The 21,143-nt window shown below is 39.9% G+C and overlaps 1 long non-coding RNA gene across 1 annotated transcript in view; it reads left to right on the top strand.

The window, feature by feature from the left end:
• The first annotated feature begins 14,634 nt into the window (after positions 1 to 14,634).
• LOC132521240 (uncharacterized) overlaps positions 14,635 to 21,143 on the top strand; it is a 68,907-nt gene continuing 62,398 nt past the window's right edge. The window contains exon 1 of the long non-coding RNA XR_009540776.1: positions 14,635 to 15,265. This is a non-coding gene — a long non-coding RNA (uncharacterized LOC132521240). The remainder of the gene's footprint in view (positions 15,266 to 21,143) is intronic.

Here is a 21,143-nt window from a genome sequence, read left to right as displayed (position 1 = left end):
TAAATAGCTTCATTTGTACCATTGTTTTAAGATTCCACATATAAGTGATATCATATATTTGTCCTTCTCTGTCTGACTTACTTCACTCAGTAAGACAATCTCTAGATCCATCTCAGTTCCTACTTTTTATCTTGTTATCTATTTTGGAAATAATTAATCCTTAATCTGTGAGTGTGACCTGCACATCTCCCTGAATATATAACCTGACTTCCATCATACCATTATGAGCACATGTGTCTACCTTAAAAAGACACTCAATACCAGAACACTCCAGAAAGAGGAGAAACAGACAGAGCCAGGCCTGAGATTTTCATGGGAGTAAAAAAACTCTTTTTTGGCTTCCTCAACTCCTCTTGTGACTTCACCTCTCTTACTTCTGAGAAGAAGCAGATAGATATCACTTAGGAAAGTGGTTCTCAAAGTGTGGTCCCTGGACCAGTAGTATAAATATCACTTGACAACCAATTAGAAATGCAAATTCTTGGGCTGCATCCTAGACCTACTCTGTGAGTGTAGCTCCATCTCAGAAACTCTGAGGGTGGGGCTAGCAACCTATTTTTTAACAAGTCCTTCCTGTGATTCTGACGCACACTAAAGTTTGAGAAACAGTGCCTTAGAATGGTGTCCCTGTGGGACCCATAATGCCTCAGAATAATAAAGCTGAACATGAAGTGGGCTGCTAAAGTATAGTTACCTTGAATAGATAAAGACCATTAGAGAAATGTACTGAACAAGGTAGAGCAATGCTGAAAGGAATAAAATGCCTATAAATTAACCATTTTAAGATGCTTTCTAAAAGCAAAAGTTATTCCTGGTGAAAAGTCCAGAAAAAGAAGCTAGGTGACACCAAGTTCAGCTCTCACCACATGTCAGATCTTATAAATCTTTTCTTACAAGTCATTGGTATCTTTGACAAATTTAGTCTATTATAGTGAATTTATTGCTTATTTTAACATTTACGAAAAATCAGGAGAATACATGGTCAATATTCTCAAGTTCTTAGGTGTGTATTCTCAGTTTCTCTCAACTGGAGCCCTTCAGGGGTAAAGGATGTATTTTCTCTTTCTTATCAATAACTGTATCTTCTCTCTAACCCCAATAATCCCTCAGTAATTGTCTAATCAATTAAATGAGAAATTGTGTTTTCAGTGAAAGTTGCCTTTTCTTGAGTTCATTCCCCTGGGTGATTTGATAAAATGAATTGACTTGGATTGGATGATTTAGATTGCACTTAATTATCCACACTTTCATTTGAGAGGAGTTAGGGAACAATTGTTCTCATATACTGCAGAAATATTTTATTTTGAGACCATCTGTTGAATTTCTAATTTCACTGCAACAGCATTTTTATGCAATTACACATTAAGTTTTGGTGATTGGCACATTCTTCTCTAAATCCAAAATATCTTACTACAATTTTCCCTGTTTCATTTGCATTATAAGCCCGCAGGATTTTTCTTTATTGTTTCTAATCTTTAAACATATCACCTTAAGCTTTCAAACTATATTCAGTAGCATGATAAAAGGATGCCACTGAATATTTTAAACATCTATTACTTCTTCTGGAATTGGGAATGAAACCTGAGGAAAATACTAGATGGGACTGATATCCTTTTCCAGGTCTTTGGCTACCCTCTTGTACTCCATTTCTAACGGTCTATGGTGTTCCGTCTTGATTTTACTCTATTTTTTATGAAGTATGCTTGATGGATTAAAACCATCAAAGATATAAATATTTGTTGCTTTCTAAATCTCTAAGCTTGCATTTAGTCTGTAGCTATGAGTCGACCTAAGATTAAAGAAAGTGAAAATGAAAGAGTTAATAATCATCTAGAATATATTTGCATTTCCTTCAATAACATTTTTTATTTGTACAAGCGATTTAGAATTTTATCTCTCTTCTAGCCCAACAATGCAGTTTTCTTAGAAATATAGCTTCATTACACTCATTTGTTGAATCAGAAGTGCTCTGATTTGTTTTTCTGGTGAACTCTGTAAGAAAAGGAGCACTAATCTATAAGAAAAAAACTCTCTATCTTGGCTCTCCCAAAATGCTCCTGTATTGACTTGTGTGACTGTCAGTCACACTTGAATGGAGCTCAGAATACTAATGAGATCAAAATCATAGGCTTATCCCCAAAGGATCTGTTAACTTCTCTCAGAGAAGCAGGGGTCTCTTCACCACAGATCTGTCTTCTATTCCTGACTATTTCAAAAAGTATTGGTCCCAGAAGGACAGAGCATAAGAATGCAACTGGCCCATCAATAACGTCATCTGTGTGTTGCCTTTTTTTTTCCTCCATCTATAGAATTGAACTGATTTAGAGATAGGTACACATAGAACTTAGAGAACTATTTAAAACATTAAGGTGATTGAGTAATTGGTAAGAAAGTGGGGGTTAGGGGAGGACGTATGCTCAAGTGGGAACTAATTCTCTGCATTTAAATTACAAATTTAAAATTGAGGTTATACTCTAAACACAATTTTAAAACCTAATTATCTTATGAAAAATTTCAAACATACAAAAGTAGAAAGAATTGTATAATGAATGCCCTTGAACCTACCACCCAGCTTCAACAATTATTCAAGCATCCTCACCTCCATATTAATTTGAAGCAAACATCAAATCATTTCATCCACAAACAGTTCAGCACTTAAATCTAAAAGATAGGGTGCTTCTAAAAATTATAATGACAATATATCACATCTACAATGTTTATTAAAATGCTTTAATATCAAATATTCAGAATGGAACTGAATGTAGATGGATACTGTGAATAACGCTGCAATGAACATGGGAATGCAGATATCTCTTCAAGAGAGTGATTTCAAATCAAATTTCCCCAAACTGTTTCACAAATTTTTTTAATTACAGGTGATTTGTTTAAACTGGGATCCAAAAAAGATCCAAACAGTGAATTGTCTGATATGTAAGTCTGTTAATCCATGGCTTTTCCCTCTTTCAATTGATTTGTTAAAGCAAAACTGTGTTTCTTGTCCTGTAGGATTTTCCATAGCCCGGGTTTTCTGATTGTAACTCTCCTGGTGTCATTTAATATGTTCCTGTACCACCTGTAAATTCTGCAAATTATTATTTATATATATATAGGATTGATAAAATTCTAGTTTGATTTTTGGCAAGAATATTCCATAGTGATGTTATATACAGGAGGCAAGTAATGTCTGCTTGTCTCTCTTTTTGTGAAGTTAGCCATTATCGATGATCATTTCCTAGTTGCATCATTTCATAACAGTTTACAATATGATGATATTCTGTCATTTCCACATCGATTATTAGCTGGAATACTCTGTAAAGAGAAATTTCTTCTCATCAACTATTAGGTTACCCTGAGGTACAATATAAGAGGTGACATAGATGCAATCTCTCAACCACCCAAAATTCCCTACTTGGCTGACTGGAAATATTTCAACTGGCTAAAATGTTAAAGTGAGTTAAACTATCTTCCAAATAAATGCAATTGGTATACATTTTGGAGTACTAAAACTTTTCTTTAATTTTTGAATGTGATACTTCTGATTCCAATTTAGATATCATACAATCTGCCTTTTTCCCAAACAGAATGCTTTTTTTCTTTTAACATCTTTATTGGAGTATAATGACTTTACAATGGTGTGTTTGTTTCTGCTGTGTAACAAAATAAATCAGCTATACATATACATATATCCCCATATCCCATCCCTCTTGTGTCTCCCTCCCACACTCCCTATCCCACCCCTCTAGGTGGACACAGAGCACTGAGCTGATCTCCCTGTGCTATGTGGCTGCTTCCCACTAGCTATCTATTTACATTTGGTAGTGTATATATGTCCATGCCACTCTCTCACTTTGTCACAGCTTACCCTTCCCCCTCCCTGTGTCAAGTCCATTCTCTAGTAGGCCTGCGTCTTTATTCCCATCCTGCCCCTAGGTTCTTCATGACCTTTTTTTTTTTTTTTTTAGATTCCATATATATGTGTTAGCATACGGTATTTGTTTTTCTCTTTCTGATTTACTTCACCCTGTATGACAGACTCTAGGTCCATCCACCTCACTACAAATAACTCAAATTCGTTTCTTTTTATGGCTGAGTAATATTCCATTGTATGTATGTGCCATATCTTCTTTATCCATTCATCTGTTGATGGACACTTAGGTTGCTTCCATGTCCTGGCTATGGTAAAATGGAGCTGCAATGAACATTGTGGTACATGCCTGGTTTTTTTTTTTTTTTTTTTTTTTTTTTTTGCTGTACGTGGGCCTCTCACTGTTGTGGCCTCTCCCATTGCGGAGCACAGGCTCCGGACGCGCAGTCTCAGCAGCCGTGGCTCACGGGCCTAGCCGCTCCGCGGAACATGGGATCTTCCCAGACTGTGGAATGAACCCGTGTCCCCTGCATGGGCAGGTGGACTCTCAACCACTGCACCACCAGGGAAGCCCCCATGCCTCTTTTTGACTTATGGTTTTCTCAGGGTATATGCCCAGGAGTGGGATTGCTGGGTCGTATGGTAGTTCTATTTTTAGTTTTTTGAGGAACCTCCATACTGTTCTCCATAGTGGCTGTATCAATTTACGTTCCCACCAACAGTGCAAGAGAGTTTCCTTTTCTCCACACCCTCTCCAGCATTTATTGTTTGTAGATTTTTTTTTTTTTTTTTTTTTTTTTGCGGTACGCGGGCCTCTCACTGTTGTGGCCTCTCTTGTTGCGGAGCACAGGCTCCGGATGCGCAGGCTCAGCGGCCATGGCTCACGGACCCAGCTGCTCCACGGCATGTGGGATCTTCCCGGACCGGGGCATGAACCTGTGTCCCCTGCATCGGCAGGCGGATTCTCAACAACTGCGCCACCAGGGAAGCCCTGTTTGTAGATTTTTTGATGATGGCCATTCTGACTGGTGTGAGGTGGTACCTCACTGTAGTTTTGATTTGCATTTCTCTAATGATTAGTGATGTTGAGCATCCTTTCGTGTGTTTGTTGGCAATCTGTATATCTTCTTTGAGAAACGTCTATTTAGGTCTTCTGCCCATTTTTGAATTTGGGTTTTTGTTTTTTTGATATTGAGCAGCATGCGCTGCTTGTCTATTTTGGAGATTAATCCTTTGTCAGTTGCTTTGTTTACAAATATTTTCTCCCGGTCTGAAGGTTGTCTTTTCGTCTTGTTTATGGTTTCCTTTGCTGTGCAAAAGCTTTGAAGTTTCATTAGGTCCCATTTGTTTATTTTTGTTTTTATTTCCATTTCTCTAGGAAGTGGGTCAAAAAGGATCTTGCTGTGATTTATGTCATGGAGTGTTCTGCCTATGTTTTCCTCTAAGAGTTTTATAGTGTCTGGTCATACATTTAGGTCTTTAATCCATTTTGAGTTTATTTTTGTGTATGGTGTTAGGGAGTGTTCTAATTTCACTCTTTTACATGTAGCTGTCCAGTTTTCCCAGCACCACTTATTGAAGAGGCTGTCTTTTCTCCATTGTACATACGTGCCTCCTTTATCAAAGATAAGGTGACCATATGTGCATGGGTTTATCTCTGGGATTTCTATCCTGTTCCATTGATCTATATTTCTGTTTTTGTGCCAGTACCATACTCTCTTGATTACTGTAGCTTTGTGGTATAGTCTGATGTCAGGGAACCTGATTTCTCCAGCTCCGGTTTTCTTTCTCACGATTGCTTTTGCTATTCGGGGTCTTTAGTGTTTCCATACAAATTGTGAATTTTTTTCCAAACAGAATATTTGAAAGCTATTTTTCTAAAACTCCTGGGCATAGGCTGCAACCCTTTTCTTTAGGAAGAAAATTAAATTAGAGTAGCAGTGTCCAGAGGGAAGCCAACAGTGATTGTCATCATTTATATTCTTTATTTATCTTTGGGATAAAGGTGATATTGGTCAAAACTCATTAAATAAGTTAGTTCATAGGTATATTTAAAAATTAACTCTTATCCAACAAAAGAGTTTTCATTTAGGGTTAACAGAACATTCACCCTTCATATTATTAGGGGACCTCAAGCATTAAATACTTAGGCAGAACTCAGAGCAGACTTGAAATTGTGTAGAGTTTCCATGTTCTGATTTCAGTACTTACAGTCTACCATGCCAGAAATCGAAAACCAGTATGAATGCTTTCCTGTAGACAATTACTGTTTCTTTCCATTTCCATTCATTGTGGAGAGAGAGAATTTTTGGATGAGCGTGATTGCCAGATAAAATACTATACCCAATTAAATCTGAATTTCATATACACAAGTGATAATTTTTAGTATAAGTATGTCCCAAATATTTCATGGAACATATTTATTCTAAAAATGGATTTGTTCTTGGTCTAAAATTCAAATTTTATTGGGCATCCTGCACTAAATCTGGCAACTCTATGGATTAATAAAGCCTACTGGTCACTGATCCTTGAAAATTAAAAAGAATATATGTTGTATAATGTAAAGCAACACTTCTAATACAAGTTACCTCAGCTGCTTGTTAGAAAGCAGATCCCGATTCTGCACATCTGGAATAGGACCTGAGATTCTGTATTTTTAACAAGCTCCTGCTTAATGTTGATGCTGTTACTCCATAAGCCACTATTTGTGCAAGGCTGTAATGAACATATTTGTTTGTTTGTTTGTTTGTTTGTCTTGTTTGTTTTTTGGTAGCCCAGCATCTGAACTCTCTGAGCTTGGAGAACTTACTGATATGTGAGGCTTGAAAGAAAGTTAATCTCATTTCTTACTATCTAGAAAGTGAAAGAAGTTGTCAAATACTTTGCTGTCCTCCCTTCCACCCTGGATTCAGGTTCACGGCCCACCCTCAGCCAATCAGAAGCACCTGCATGGCCTTGGGTAGAGAACTAGTAACACGAAGAAGCAAGGACAGCAGTCAGTTCTTTCTCTTGCAGCATTGCAGTTGCCAAGTTAAGTTCCCAGGGCAGTTTTGGTGGTGGAGGAAGGCGGCAGAGTCCAGCATGCTGAGCAGCATCAGTAATAGCAGTCTTCTCCTGGGCTGTTTCTGTAGTATGATTTGGGGCAGTTCTGAGCTTCGTTTTCAACCCTCATAATGATTCTGCGAGCTGCGCACTTTGCTACTGAATCAGTCAGAATTGATTTTTGTTGCTTGAAACTAAGAACACTGATGAAACCAAATAATCCGCCAGACACTAGCTGGCACAGCCCATCAACTGGCAGTATGTGTATGGTTGCCACCAAGGTCACCACTCAGGATGATCTCTGCCTTACAGGGTTAGGACAATTCTGAGACAGGTGCGATCTCTACTTGGTGGAAGGATGTCTATTTCCTGGCATACATCTCTATGTCTCCTCTGGCAAGGAGGTTTCTGACAATGACCAGTCTTAGCTTGATAGGACTAGGTTTATATGCTAACCCTCTCATTAACTAGTTATGTGACTTAGGGCTAATCACTTAGAGTCTGTGAGCTCCATTTAGACTACATGTTTATTATTACATTTGTTCATATTATATCATATGGATATTTGGATAAATAGATATTTATAATAGATAAGTGGATATTTCATATAAATAGAATCACACATCAATAATTATTCGTTACACTAATTTTTTTTCAGCTATATAGTGAGTCTCCAGGAGGTCTATGTCTAACCGAACTGTTCGTTTACAATGTATAGCACAGTGCTTTATACATAGTAACTACTCAAGATGATAAGATAGGGGCTTCCCAGGTGGCGCAGTGGTTGAGAGTCTGCCTGCCGAGGCAGGGGACACGGGTTCGTGCCCCGGTCCTGGAAGATCCCACATGCCATGGAGTGGCTGGTCCCGTGAGCCATGGCCGCTGAGCCTGTGCGTCCGGAGCCTGTGCTCCGCCAACGGGAGAGGCCACAACAGTGAGAGGCCCGCGTACTGCAAAAAAAACCCAAAACAAACAAAAGATAATAAGATAAACACTTGTTGTTGTTGAAAGGATTAAATGAGTCCATCAGACTTTTGTTACTCTAAGTGTGGTCCCTAGACCAGCAGCATTAGCATCACCTGGAAGCTGGTTAGAAATGCAGTATTGGGCCCCATCTCAGATTTAGAGCCTGCATTTTCATAAGATCCTCGGGGGATTCATATTTTCATTTAAGTCCGAGAAACACTGCTCAAGACTGCCAGTTCAGTGAGGGCAGGGATTACGTGTGGCATATAGTAAGTACTCAGTACTATTATATGAGTAAATGAATTGAGCTATTTCAATTCATTCAAAACGTGAAAGCATTTTGTAAACTGTTTTAAGCTCTATATACACAGGATTGCCAAAGAACAAAAGTTTGTTTTTTTGGCTTCACTAAAATCTTTTAGAGAAATAGTTTGGACTGACACTTTATAATGCCAGCTTATATACTGAAGCAAGTATATTTATTTTTCTTACATTTGAATGACAATTCCATGAAGAAACCCAGTTTTAGATTAAAAAAAATAACAGTCCCTTAACTGAAATGGACTTTAAAGTGAGTTTATTAGCATGACAGCTAATTATAGAACTTCTTACTTCTAAAGATTGACAGAGAAAATTTATCGCATTTCTATTTCCTATGAGATAACACCTTGATCAAGAGCTAAGATGCCAATGTCAGACTTTAAGAGAAGGATTGGTAGATGTATAGTTAGCGTCAACCTCTAACAAAGAAAACTCATCTAGTTTCCCACTTAAAGTCTAGCTTGCAATGCTTTATTCATTTAATCATTCTTCAAATCATCAAACATTGATCAAATTTGTCACTATTTGACAAGTGCTGTGCCAGGGCTTTCTGATGGATTGCCAGGGACAATATTCTTGAGGAGTTCCATATCAATACAATGATGATAACTTTTTAAGTACATAGGCTAACAAAAGACGTTTTATGATTTATGAATTCATGAATGTTAAAGTCTTAAAGTGCTATAAAAATGAAACCACATTAATTATATATTTAACAAGTTTATTGGAGAGAGTAAAATTATATTTTCCTGGTAAACCCAGGCTGTATGGTTAACACATATAGAATTGTTTTTATTCAGGGTTGCTCTAAAGAATATAACAGGGATGTCCTGGTTATTTTCCATTTGCTCCTCCAGATCCATTTTCCCGTTTCTCATCCTATTTGCCTTGCTCTACACTGGAGGCTGACCTCTACAGACCATACTATCCAAGTCCTCTAGCTTCTGGCTGGGTTTGGCCTATAGGAGGTACCAAAAGAAGTTTAAAGAGTGGGAGAAAAAGAGGACAAGTGTTTATTTCCCAGCCCTTTGATGGGCCACATTTGGCAGTGGCTATGTTTCTCTGTTTATAGTCACAGCTTTTGTCAGAAATCCCCTTCCAAACTACAGCTCTTATTGGGTTCCATTAAAATCTCCCTTCCCCTGCTCCTTCAGGCTTAAGGCTTCTCATTGTTACTAGTCCTTAAGTGCTTTACCATTGTTAGTTGGTTCCCTTAACCCTTCCCACTATATATTTACCTCTGTAAATTATCCCTTTATTAAGCTCTTTTTACCCTTTTGAGTGTGCCATCTTTAGTGTTATAAGAAGAGGCAATCAATCAGCCAGTATCTAAGGACTGCCTGCTGGGCTGGCACTGTTAAGACATATAATACATGATCCTGCTCCAGAGACACTTACAGTCCAGTGAAGGAGATAAAACCAACACATGTGAAGCAATTAGGAAACACTACACATTGGTATCTGAGAGACATTTGGTTTTTTGCCACCCGGCATCAACTCATTCTTCTGATAACCGTACCCTGATTTTCCTCTTCTATCGCTCTCAGTCAATGTCTTCTAGGTGGAGTGGACTCCACTCTCAACAACATGAGTAATCATTCCTCTGGCCACATGTCCTAATCAAAGCCAATAAAATATAAGGAGATTATTGCTGGCACTTCTGGGAAAGAGGCCTGCACTCTTCCACTGAGATTGCTAACAGTGAGGATTATGTGAACTGGAGCTGCCAGGAGCCACCATATGGAGCCTGAGAAAGAAGCCAACACAGAACACAGAGCCAGGAGATGAAGCAGAATAGAATTCTAATGACATTGCTTAAGCCCTTGGATCAAGCTATGCCTTAAGCTAAATATATCACTCCTTCTTTAGTTATATGAGCCAATAGCCAAGATATTCTTTTTTTGCATAAGTCAGTTTAAGTTGTGTTTTTTATTTTGTCACCTGCAACTAAAATAGGTCTAACAATTCATAAATTGGTACTGGGAGTGGGGATTAGTAACAGAAAGACCTGCAACTGTTGAATCAGTTGATTCAGAGGAGGTTCCATCTATACTGGGCTGGGAATTCAATAGCAAAGTAGTAGGTTGAACTGGCACCTGTTGTATACTAGGATTCAGAAATGTGCCTATCAAGTATGAAATGTGAAAGGGCCAAATACTAGAGTACAGATACTAGAGTACATCAAGTATTACATGTTGGCTTTTAGTTAGGTCCTGTGAGAAAGACTCAGGCTTAGGATTGAGCCTTATTTATCTAAGGCAGAGAGAAAAAAAATACTGCTTTGTTACAAATGACCATTTTTGCTTATAGACTGCAATCGAATATGACAGAAACTTCAATAATCCGGAGCCATTAAGGGTGGAAAAGCCCCCAAAGAATGTTGATACCAATGGAGGCAAGACATGGAAAAGACTGGCACTTAGAAGAAGTCTGCACACACCCAGTCCTCTCTCAAGCAATTCCTGCCTGCATAGAAGGATAATTATCTCACTTTGCTCCTCCAGCACTACTATGCCATTACACCCACACACCCACCCCCTCCAGCCCCCTTGCAAAACCAGTGGCTATTGTTTCAAATTGTTCTCAGGGAGAAACCAAAATGGAGGCCATTAAGGGAGGAGAGTACCAAGGCCTATTACCAAAACACAAAAATAGCCATATTAGAATCTAGATGCAAAGACTGCAGTTTTACATGACCTCTGGCTTTGGAGTTTTTTCCACCATGGAACTGGAGACATACAAATAGACTGCAAGCTTACTAAGAAGTAAAGGAAATTGTATTGTGAGAGAAACCTTAAATCTAGAGAACAAAACCGAGGCTAATTACCCCTGTAACAGGTAATGGAGAAGCCTGAGTAGCTTAATACAACGAATGTTTATTTTTCACTTTTGTAGAGTCCAATATCAGTATTCCTGATCAGCAGGTGGTCTTCTACAAGGTCATTTAGTTACTCAGACTCTTTCCATCTCATGGCTCTCTTATGTATCCTCCAGGGTCTTAGAGTCCTTTCAGTGCAGCCATAGGAGGAAAAAGAGACCAGAGAAGGCTTACCTGGTTCTTAACCACATTGTTAAGTGATTCACATCACTTCCAATCATAGTTCAATGAGATAGTCATATGACTTTACCGAGATTAACAGGGATGCTGGGAAATATAGTCCCTGACTATATAGCTACTTCCTAGCAACAACTCTACATAACAGAAGAGGATCCCAGCTGTTTGCTGGTGAAAGCTAGTTATCTCTGCCATAGCAAGTGATTATTCAACACCCACTGTATTAAGAAGCAGAATGCTAAAGAGGTATGGTCCCTAGCAGAATTATCCTCCCCATTGTCCATTACAGATATGGCATGGAAGAACAATGGATGAGAGATTCTCCAAGAGCACAACATATGGCAGCCAGATGGGTTGATCAAAGAACTTTTTCTTCTCTCATGGTAGGAAGCCTTTGCTATTCCTGTCCAGCAAGATACGATATATCCAACGAATTGGAGACCACTGTGTGTTTGCCATAGTCATTTTTCCAAATGTAAGTTTTTTCTTTTTCTATTATAAATTAAGTACTTTGTAGCTAATTTTATCATGTAGCCTTAGGTTGCTAGACCATGAAGAACTATATTGCTACAAGCTGGGGAAACATGATTTATCCTGCTGTCTTGGACTTGAAGTTATCAGCAGTAACTAGATGATCTTTGGATCATCTCTCTTTGGGGAGGAAGTGAGTACATTTGTGGTGGGAAAAAATACTGTTGCATTGAGTAGGCATAAACACTTTTTTTTTTTTTTTTTTTTGTGGTACGCGGGCCTCTCACTGTTGTGGCCTCTCCTGTTGCGGAGCACAGGCTCCGGACGAGCAGACTCAGCGGCCATGGCTCACGGGCCCAGCCGCTCCGCGGCATGTGGGATCTTCCCGGACCAGGGCACGAACCCGTGTCCCCTGCATCGGCAGGCGGACTCTCAACCACTGCGCCACCAGGGAAGCCCCATAAACACTTTTAAAGGCATATATAGAAGAGGAATATTTGGGGACATCAACAGAAGAACAGGGATGTGTTGTATGTCCTCTGTTTCCATTACCCAGGACATATCCACCTTTCCTCTGATAACCATAGTCCCATTTTCTAAAGTGGAATCATCTTTTTGTGCCATTCATGTGTTATTAAAAGGCTCAACTTCTGGGATGGGCTTCTGATTCAGACCAGGCCAATCTGAGCATCTTCTCTGGGCAACAGTGATTGGTTTAGGAATGGACACAATTTTTGCAGGTAGTGAGGACAGTGTGAGCTTAGAGCTGCTGGTTGCTGATTTGTGGAGCCTGAGAATGAAGCCAACAGCAGAGGAAACAGCCAACATATCAGGGAGAATTCCAATCTTGATAACATAATTTGAACTTTTTATTCAATCTTGAACTTTTCAGTTATGTGAGCCAATAAATTCTCTTCCCTACTTAAGCCAATTTGAGCTGGATTTTATGTCACTTGCAACCACAAACCCTTACTGAATCAATACTAAGTTGTGTGAGGGTAGATCCATAAATAAATATACATAGGAATAAGTGAACATGAATATTCTTGAGGGGCAGATCCAACTAAAATCGAAGGGGTAGATTGAGGAGTAGTTTATAGGGTAAGAGGGAACTAGATGGGGTCAGAACAAAATCAGTCAGAAGAGTAAATTTAATGCACTAGAAAAATATAGCCATGAAATTATTGAAGCATGAAGAGATGTGCTAAAAGTAAAGATTTAGAATGATTATTCTCACAGGTGATTGGAGCAGAGCCAGAAGGAAGTCAGAAATACCATCTACAACTGTTCTTCCTGATCTTTGCACAGCATTCACACTGGCCTCCTTGCTTCCTACTAATTCAAACTCACCACTCTCCTGCCTCCAAACCTTTGCACTTCTTCTTGTCTCCGCTTGGAAAGTTCTCCCCCAAACTTTTGCTTGGCTTTCTTCCTCATTTCATTCAGACCACTATTTAAACATAACTTCTCAGAGAGGCCCTTCTATATCAGCTTAGCTAAAATATAAACGCACTACTTCCACCTGCATCCTTGTGTGTCCTTCTACTCTGCTTTGTCTCCACAGCACTTACCACTACATGACATTATATTGTGTATCTATTTGTTTATGTAAATGTATAGTCTGTCTCCCCCACTGGAGGAATTGCAATGAGATTCCATGAGTGCAGGTACTTGTTTTATTCACTGATGTATCCTTGGTAAGTACAACAGAGCCTGGCACATAGAAAATCCCCAATGAAAGCTTGCTTGATGATGAATGAATGAGTGAAATGCAGTAAATGAGACGGGGGCGGGAACATCACAAGAGGGGTGAGCTAGTCTCTTAAATTCCTAGAACATTCCTATGATTTCAGCCAAAAACTCTGCTTAAAGCTCCCACTTCTGCTCCACCTCCGCAAGGGAAAGGGAATTAGGGAAGTTTACTACTGCTAAAGCAAGGACTTAAGATATTCTTCGTTCCCGGACGATTCTGGTAAGAATGCTATTTTCTCCTGAGTTACCCCGTTAAGAAGACACATCTCCAAATCCCAGACTGGACAGGGTTCTTTCACCATCTCAGCTCCAAGTAGAGCTCTGAGAGAAAAACGAAGTGGTGGTGTCTGAAAGTCTCAAAGGTTCCAAAATATTTTTCTTCCCGGGGATCGGCATCCAGGTGAATTTCAGAAATAACAACGTGGAGAGGGCAGGAGTCACATGCCAGGCGGAAAAGGGAACCGGGGGCAATCTTCACTGATCCTTCGTTACCACCCAACCTTCTAGCGCGGCCTGCACAGAAACCAGCACGCCGACACTTCAAGGCATAGTGGTGTTTTCACCAAGTTTCCCTCCCCGGCGGTTTCTCCCCACCCGCCCCTCCCACTGCAGGCTCAGCCTCCGATTTCCGCTGATCCCGACTGGAGGGAGCCCGGAATCCAATTACGTTTCCCAAGGGAGCGCAATCCACCCGTCTGGTCGCGAGGAGGGGGCGGGGGTCGAGGAGCCGCGGAGGACGCCCCTCCCCCGCCGCCCGGGCCTCTGGGCCCCCGCAGCCCCGGGCGGGGTAAGCACAGCCTTGGAGGGGCACGCGGCACCGCCGCCGGGACTATTTGTCCTTCCGCGCGGGCGCTGAGGTCCGGATTCGAAGTCGACCCGGCTGAGTGGCAGGAGATTAGCCAAGGGTTTCCCCCGCCGCGCGCCCCCGGCCAATCGGCGCTGCGCGGGCGGTGCTCGCGGGCCGCGTACACGCGCATTCCAGGATCCACGCCTCACACCAACAGCCTCACCCCCGCGCACGCTCCCCTTCCCGCCCCGCCCTCCCGGCTCCACGCGCGCGGCTCCTTGGGGCCTTTTCCCAAGACTGGGCCTGGACCGTGGCTTCTGGGCCCCTCGGTGCTGCTCGCCAAAGTGAAAGTGAAATGAGGAAGGACGGCCGAGTGGTCTGCAGGAGAAGAGTAATTAGTGTGAACCATCTGTGTCAAGGTTCACATTAAGCCTCACCACCCTCAGGGTCGCTTAAAAGACGAGTGAAACTACGGAGACTGTCGTTGAGGAGGAAGAAAGAGGACAGCCCTCCTGATTCTTTAGAGATTGGGTGGAGAACTCTTCCCATATCATTGAGTGTTCTCTAGTCAGAGGACTTTAAACTGCTGGATTTCTCACTTGGTTTTCAGCTGTGGTCAGAACACTTGATATAGCCTTTCTCCCTCGGGGGGGAAAGAAAACAACATCCTCTCCTGCACACATTGTCAGACTCATGAGGCCACAACTGACATACATGCTGGAAGGAGAAAGTGCTCTGTGGTGCCTTGTTTTCTCTTTTGAATTACGTCCTCCTGAGACTGTGGCTGACCCTAGGCCCATGGCGTTCCTGCATCTGATTGACGTGCGTGATTAGCAGGCTAGTGAGAGAACCAGGGAAATTGCTGTCAAAACAATTACATACAGGGACATCAGAACAATGGCTTGAGAGCCCCCAGGGACTTAGAGACCATCCTAGCTCTGCTAGGCATGCCCTCTGGGACCGTGGCCAAGTCACATCATCTCTTTGTGTCTTCGATTTCTTCCTGGTAAGTTAAATAAAACTATTTTACCACTTCCAATTTCAAAGTATATTATTAAAATAAACTTAGATAACTGAGGTGAAAACATTGAAGGTTTTGTTTTATGGGGGAAGGTGGTGGTAGTTGAAAGACACTCTCTGAACAGAAGAGTCTGTAAAAGGAAACCGTTGGACCTTCAGCCCACACCTGCTCATTAAATTAAACTTAATATACATGTATTGACACTAACTGTAGATGCGGAGTTCTAAGCTTGGTGCTGTGTGGTCTTCATAAGAGTTCTGTATGTTTATTGAAAAAAATCCTCGTATTAAGTGGTGCCTTGCAGTTCAAACCTGTATTGTTCAAGGGTCAATGCTAACTTCTGCATTCAGACCTTATCCCATACCTGTGCCAGTTCCCATCATTAAGTCTTGACCATTTTAATTCTGTTTCTGCTCAAGGGCCACAAAGCCTTGCTAGATATTGGTACAGAAGGGTGCTGTGCTTGTTGCTCCCCACTTGAGCCTAAGCTGTGGCTTGGGGTTCAGACACACCTGGGTATGTCTGAGGAACTGATGGGGCAAGGCGCCAGAAGCTTGTTTACTGGAGTGAATGAGGAGCTTCCTGAGACAGAACATGTCCTCAGGAAGAGTCAAACACACTGAGCTTGAGCCGGAAACAAAGACTAAGTCTTGAGAAGGGAGAGGTCCCTTTACATCCAGTCCTGTGTCTCCTGGCCCTTGTCTGAGTCCAGTAGTGGTGGGGAAGGGATAAGAAGATGGAGGCTATGGGTAAAAGCTGAAATATCTGTTTCAAACTTTTCAAGTCCCGCATTTCACATTCATAACACATGCTCTCACCTTTATTAGAAAAGTCAAGCTATCAATGTAAGTGCAAGCAACAGAAAACCAGACTGGAGGTAGCTTTTGAAAAGTAAGGAATTTATTATCCCATCAAATAAGAAGTTTGGAGGAAGGTGGTTCCTTTACTGGTTAATTGAGTAACTCAAGTATGTCACTGAGGCCCCAACTAGATTTCTTCTTTCTACTCTGGCATCCTCAGACAATGGTAATTTCTCCTGCTATCTCCCTTCAAGGCAGCATCATATCTTCAGCATTTCTTGGCATCAAATGCAGTCAAGGGAATCCAACAAAGAGGGATATTGTCTCCCACTTCTTTCTTTCTGTCTCTGTCTCTTTCATAATAAAGGAAGGTTAACCTTTCCTAGAGGCCTCTAGTAGAACTGAGTCCCATTGGGCAGACTTGTGTCAAACACACATCCTAAACTAATTACTTGTTGAAAGAACGATGCCAAACATAATCTACCTCGCATGCTGTGAGGCCAAACATAATCTACCCTGCATACTGGGAAGGGAAATTACCTTCCATGAGCATGCAGGAGGGTGTAATCCAAACAATATCAGATTTTGCAAGGAAAGAAATTAGGAAAAGTGGTTGCGGCTTAGGTCTCAAAAGTTTCCTTCATTTTTCTTTTTCTCTACTTCAAAATGTTTTTGTATCTACTCTCCTTCATTACTTCTAAATTTTTAAATCTTCCTTCATATTTTGTCTTTACTAGTTCAATGGAGAGGTAATCTGGCTCCATTTCAAGACTTGGCCCTCCGTCTATCTATCTGTCTAAGACCTTGCTCTTATCCTAGCCACTCACAGTGGTCCCTAAGCCACAAGCCATCACTTGCAGGCTGTTCTACCTAGCACTCCATTAGTGAGAATTAGAGGAGATCTGAAGCCCCTTTTGTTGTCTCAGGAGAATCCAGGTTGAAAGATGCAAGAACTCATCTAAATCCTATCAGGTGAGGGTGGAGAGGTGAGGAACTAGGGCAAGCTTCTTCTTTCCCAGCAGGGTTCTTTACCCAGAACTTTTATGTCTGGCTCAGCAATCTGTGAGTGCCACGTGGTATCCTCAGCTACTCGGTTTCAGACTGCTTCCATTTCACCTTCTCCCTCCCCATTAGTACTGATCTCCTGGAGATTGGGTCCCACTCTACTATTCCAAGTCACAACCTGCAGGAACTCTGATAATGGCTTGAACCTGAAACTTGTTCCATTTCTTCCCTATACTCATATTCATTCATTTATTTCATTTAACAAATATTCAGTATTGACTCTTTTCCAAGTATTGTGTTATGTGCTGGGAAGATGCTGGTGAATAAGTCAGAGTTCCTTGCCTTCAATGAGTTTACATTCTGGTGGGGAAACTTGGCATGAAATTTCAGGTTATCTCACAGGGACCAGAATGGAAGTAAAACGTTGAAAGCAAGGCCGAGTCATTAACTCTGCAGCATAACCCATGTTTTAATCCTTCACAAACAGCTACCATTATTAGTCTAAATTATTTTGATCTTTACACAGCTCAAAACATATCACATCTTTTCACAGAGGCCATTGTTTCAGACAATTACAGTTTCCAACAATATAAATACCACATAGGGCAAGGCACTTATGGTACAGTAGGCTTTATTAATAACATGCCTTGTCAGCTGAACAGGCTAGGCTATAGATGGATGATTACAGCAAAAATGGAGGCTGTATCTGATACAAGTTTATGTATCATCAGAGTTGTTACCCTATCTCTGCTTACAGTCAGGGACCTGCCAGATCTTATTCAACAGAATGGTTTGGAGATGCAATGTCAGAGATAAAAATATTTACTGTTGCTTACCTTCCTTTGGCTATGCTTGCCTGAGGATGTATAGTAAAAATCAAATTTTAAATGTTTTCAAAATTCATTCAGGTTTGTTATTCCTATTTCATTTATAGTAGAAAATACATTCTCCAAAAAAGTGCTACACTATATTGAAAATAAACCTGCTTATATATTTTCTACTAATAGCACTTCTGCTTCAGAGGGTGCCATGGACCCTCAGTGTCTAATTTATCTTGACAGTGTCTGAAGTGGAAATAAACTGATTCAGACTGCAGGTCCTGAAATATGAGTTAGGGAAGGTGGATATAGCACAAGTGAAATGAGAGCATTTAAATGAAATATGAACTCCAGTCAATCTGAATGAATTCCCATAGCACCTCAGTCCAGGAAAAAACCTGTAATGGTTTTAATCCTTACTCAAGCCATGACAAAGTGCATGACCCTAAGTGAGGCAGTTAATTAATTTCTGTGTCTTGGTGTCCCCATTTTTATGACAGGGTTAATCAGACTTGTAGTGCACCTGCATTTGAGTTCAGAAGAAAAGAGAATTACACGCTTTCTAAAATGTAGCTGATAATTATCAATCAGTTATCAACAGGAATTTATTGAGCCCTGCATCTACCCATTATTATACGTCTAGGGCCTAGCAAGTACCCTACACATAAATGCTAAAGAAATCTTTGTTGCCTGAATGAATGAGAAAATAAATCAATGAGCCATCAACTACTGCATGCCAGGTCCTTTGCTATGGAAGACTCGAGATTCATCCCTGCCTTTAAGGAACTAACCTTCTAGTGAAACAAGACATACACAGATAAAAATATACTTAACAATTAAGGTATGAAATGCCAAATGAATGTTATAATCCATTATCTTCAAACTAGAATTTCCGGATTCTTAGCTTCACTATGAATTCTTCCTTAAAATTGACCTACTTGAGAATATGCCTAGGAATATTGCATAGAAATGTTAGAGGATGTTTAGTAAAAGACTTTAAAATATAGAAATCTATTTCATTAGGATAATATTCTGTAAGGAAGTGGAATTGAAATATAAGTTCAAGGGGAAAAAGAAAGACATAAAACTGTTAAAGAAGGACTTGTTTATATTACTTCTTTTTGTATTTTTATTGAGGTATAACATCCATACAGTAACATACACAGACCACCACCTAAATCAAGATATAGGTGATGCCCTCCCATCATGACCTTTCTCAGTTAATCTCCTTCTTCCTTGACTCCAGAGTTAACCATTATTCTGACTTCATACACTATAGAGTACTGTAGCCTGTTCTTGGAAGTTGTGTAAGTGTAATTATATGGTATGTTCTCCTTTGTTCCAGGCTTCTTTTGTTCAACATTATGTCTGTATGATGCATCCATTGTTGCATACATCAGAGTTCATTTTTTTTAATTATTGCAAAATAGCTATTCTCAAAGTGGGGTCTGAGAACTCCTGGAGGGGGTACCTGAGAGTTTTCTGGGGGTTCCATGGGTCAAAATTATTTTCATAATCATTTAGGGTTTTATTTATTTGCCTTTTTCAGTGTGTTGACGTTTTTGTTGATGGTACAAAAGCAATGATGGTTAAAACTCCTGGCACCTTGGCATGACTATTTTTTCCTTAGATTCATACTCTTTATGTCTTTCTGAAATATCTGTGCTTTACCCAAGGACATAAATATTTTCTGTGATACTCTTTTCTATAAGTTTTATGGTTTTAGGTTTTACAAGTAGGACTATGATCCATTTTGAATTAACTTTGGCATATGGTGTGACTTTAGGATTGATAGTCCCCCTGCTTTTTAAAAAAATATATGGATACCCAATATCCAGTTGTTACAGTACTACTTATTGGAAAGACTACTCTTTCTCCCTTTCTCCATTAAATTAACTTGGCAGTTTTGTCAAAACACTCCCTCCTGCCCCACATACACACACACACACACACGTGTGTGTGTGCGCACTCTGTGTCTTACTTCGTATTCAGTTTCATTGATCTATATGTCTATCCTTTCACCAATACCACAGTTTGGGGAGAATTGTTATGTTAACAATATTGAATCCTCTGATCCATGAAGGTTGTATATCTCTCTTTTATTTAGATATTTTTTACTTTCTTTTAACTGTGTTTTGCAGTTTCCAATATAAAGATCTTTTGTTAGACTTATTCATAATTTTTTGGTGCTACTGTAAATGGAATGGCTTTTAAAATTTCATTTTCCAAGTTTGCTGTTAGGATATAAGGATATATCTTTAATGTTTACTTTTAGCAGATTCTTCTATATGAACCCTGTATCCTATGACCTTGCTAAATTTACTTATGGGTTCTAGTAACTGTTTTCTAGACTCCCTGTGATTTTTAACATTAATAATCATATAATTTGCAAATAGAGACAATTTACTTCTTTTTTATCTTAATGTCATTTATTTCTTTTTCTTTCCTTCTTACAATGACTAGGACCTCTAGTACAATGTTGAACAGAAGTAGTTATAATGGTATATTTGCCTTGTTCTCATTGTAGAGGAAACAATTCTATCTTTCACCATTAATTATGCTATAGATGCCATATATTCATTTGAGGAAGTTCCATATTATGTTTGGTTTGCTGGAAGTTTTTATCAGGAATAAATGTTGGATTTTTTCCAATGCTTTTTCCGTATCTATTAAAATGATCATATAGATTTTCTCCTTTTGTCTGTTACTATAGTGAATTAACAATTGATTTTAAAATCTTAAACTAATCTTGTGTTACTGGGATAAATCCTACTTAGTCTTGAAGCTTTATTCTTTTTTTATACTATTGACTTGGTCTGCTCGTGTTTTGTTAAGGATTTTGCCTCTGTATCCATGAAAGATATTAATCTATAGTTTTTTATACCATCTTTGTCAGGTTTTGGTATTATGCTTATGTTGGTGTATTAGTTTGCTAAGATTGCCATAACAGAATACCACAGACTGGGTGTCTTAAACAACAGAAATTTCTTTTCTCACACTTCTGGAGGCTAGAAGTCCAAGATCAAGTTGTGGGCAGGTTTGGTTTCCATTAGCCTCTCTCCTTGGCTTGCAGATGGCTGCCTTCATTCTGTGTCCTCAGATGGCCTTTTCTCTGTGCAAACACAAGAGGTGCCACTCCCTCTCCTTTTAGGGGCAACAGTCATTAAATTAGAGCCCTACCCTAACAGTATCACTTTAACTTAATCACCTCTGTAAGGACCTTATTTCCAAATATGGTTA

The sequence above is a fragment of the Lagenorhynchus albirostris genome, chromosome 1 (genome assembly GCF_949774975.1).
Source record: "Lagenorhynchus albirostris chromosome 1, mLagAlb1.1, whole genome shotgun sequence".
Taxonomy (NCBI): domain Eukaryota; kingdom Metazoa; phylum Chordata; class Mammalia; order Artiodactyla; family Delphinidae; genus Lagenorhynchus; species Lagenorhynchus albirostris.
Note: the sequence above shows the minus strand (reverse complement) of the source record. Positions and strands in the feature narration are given on the sequence as shown.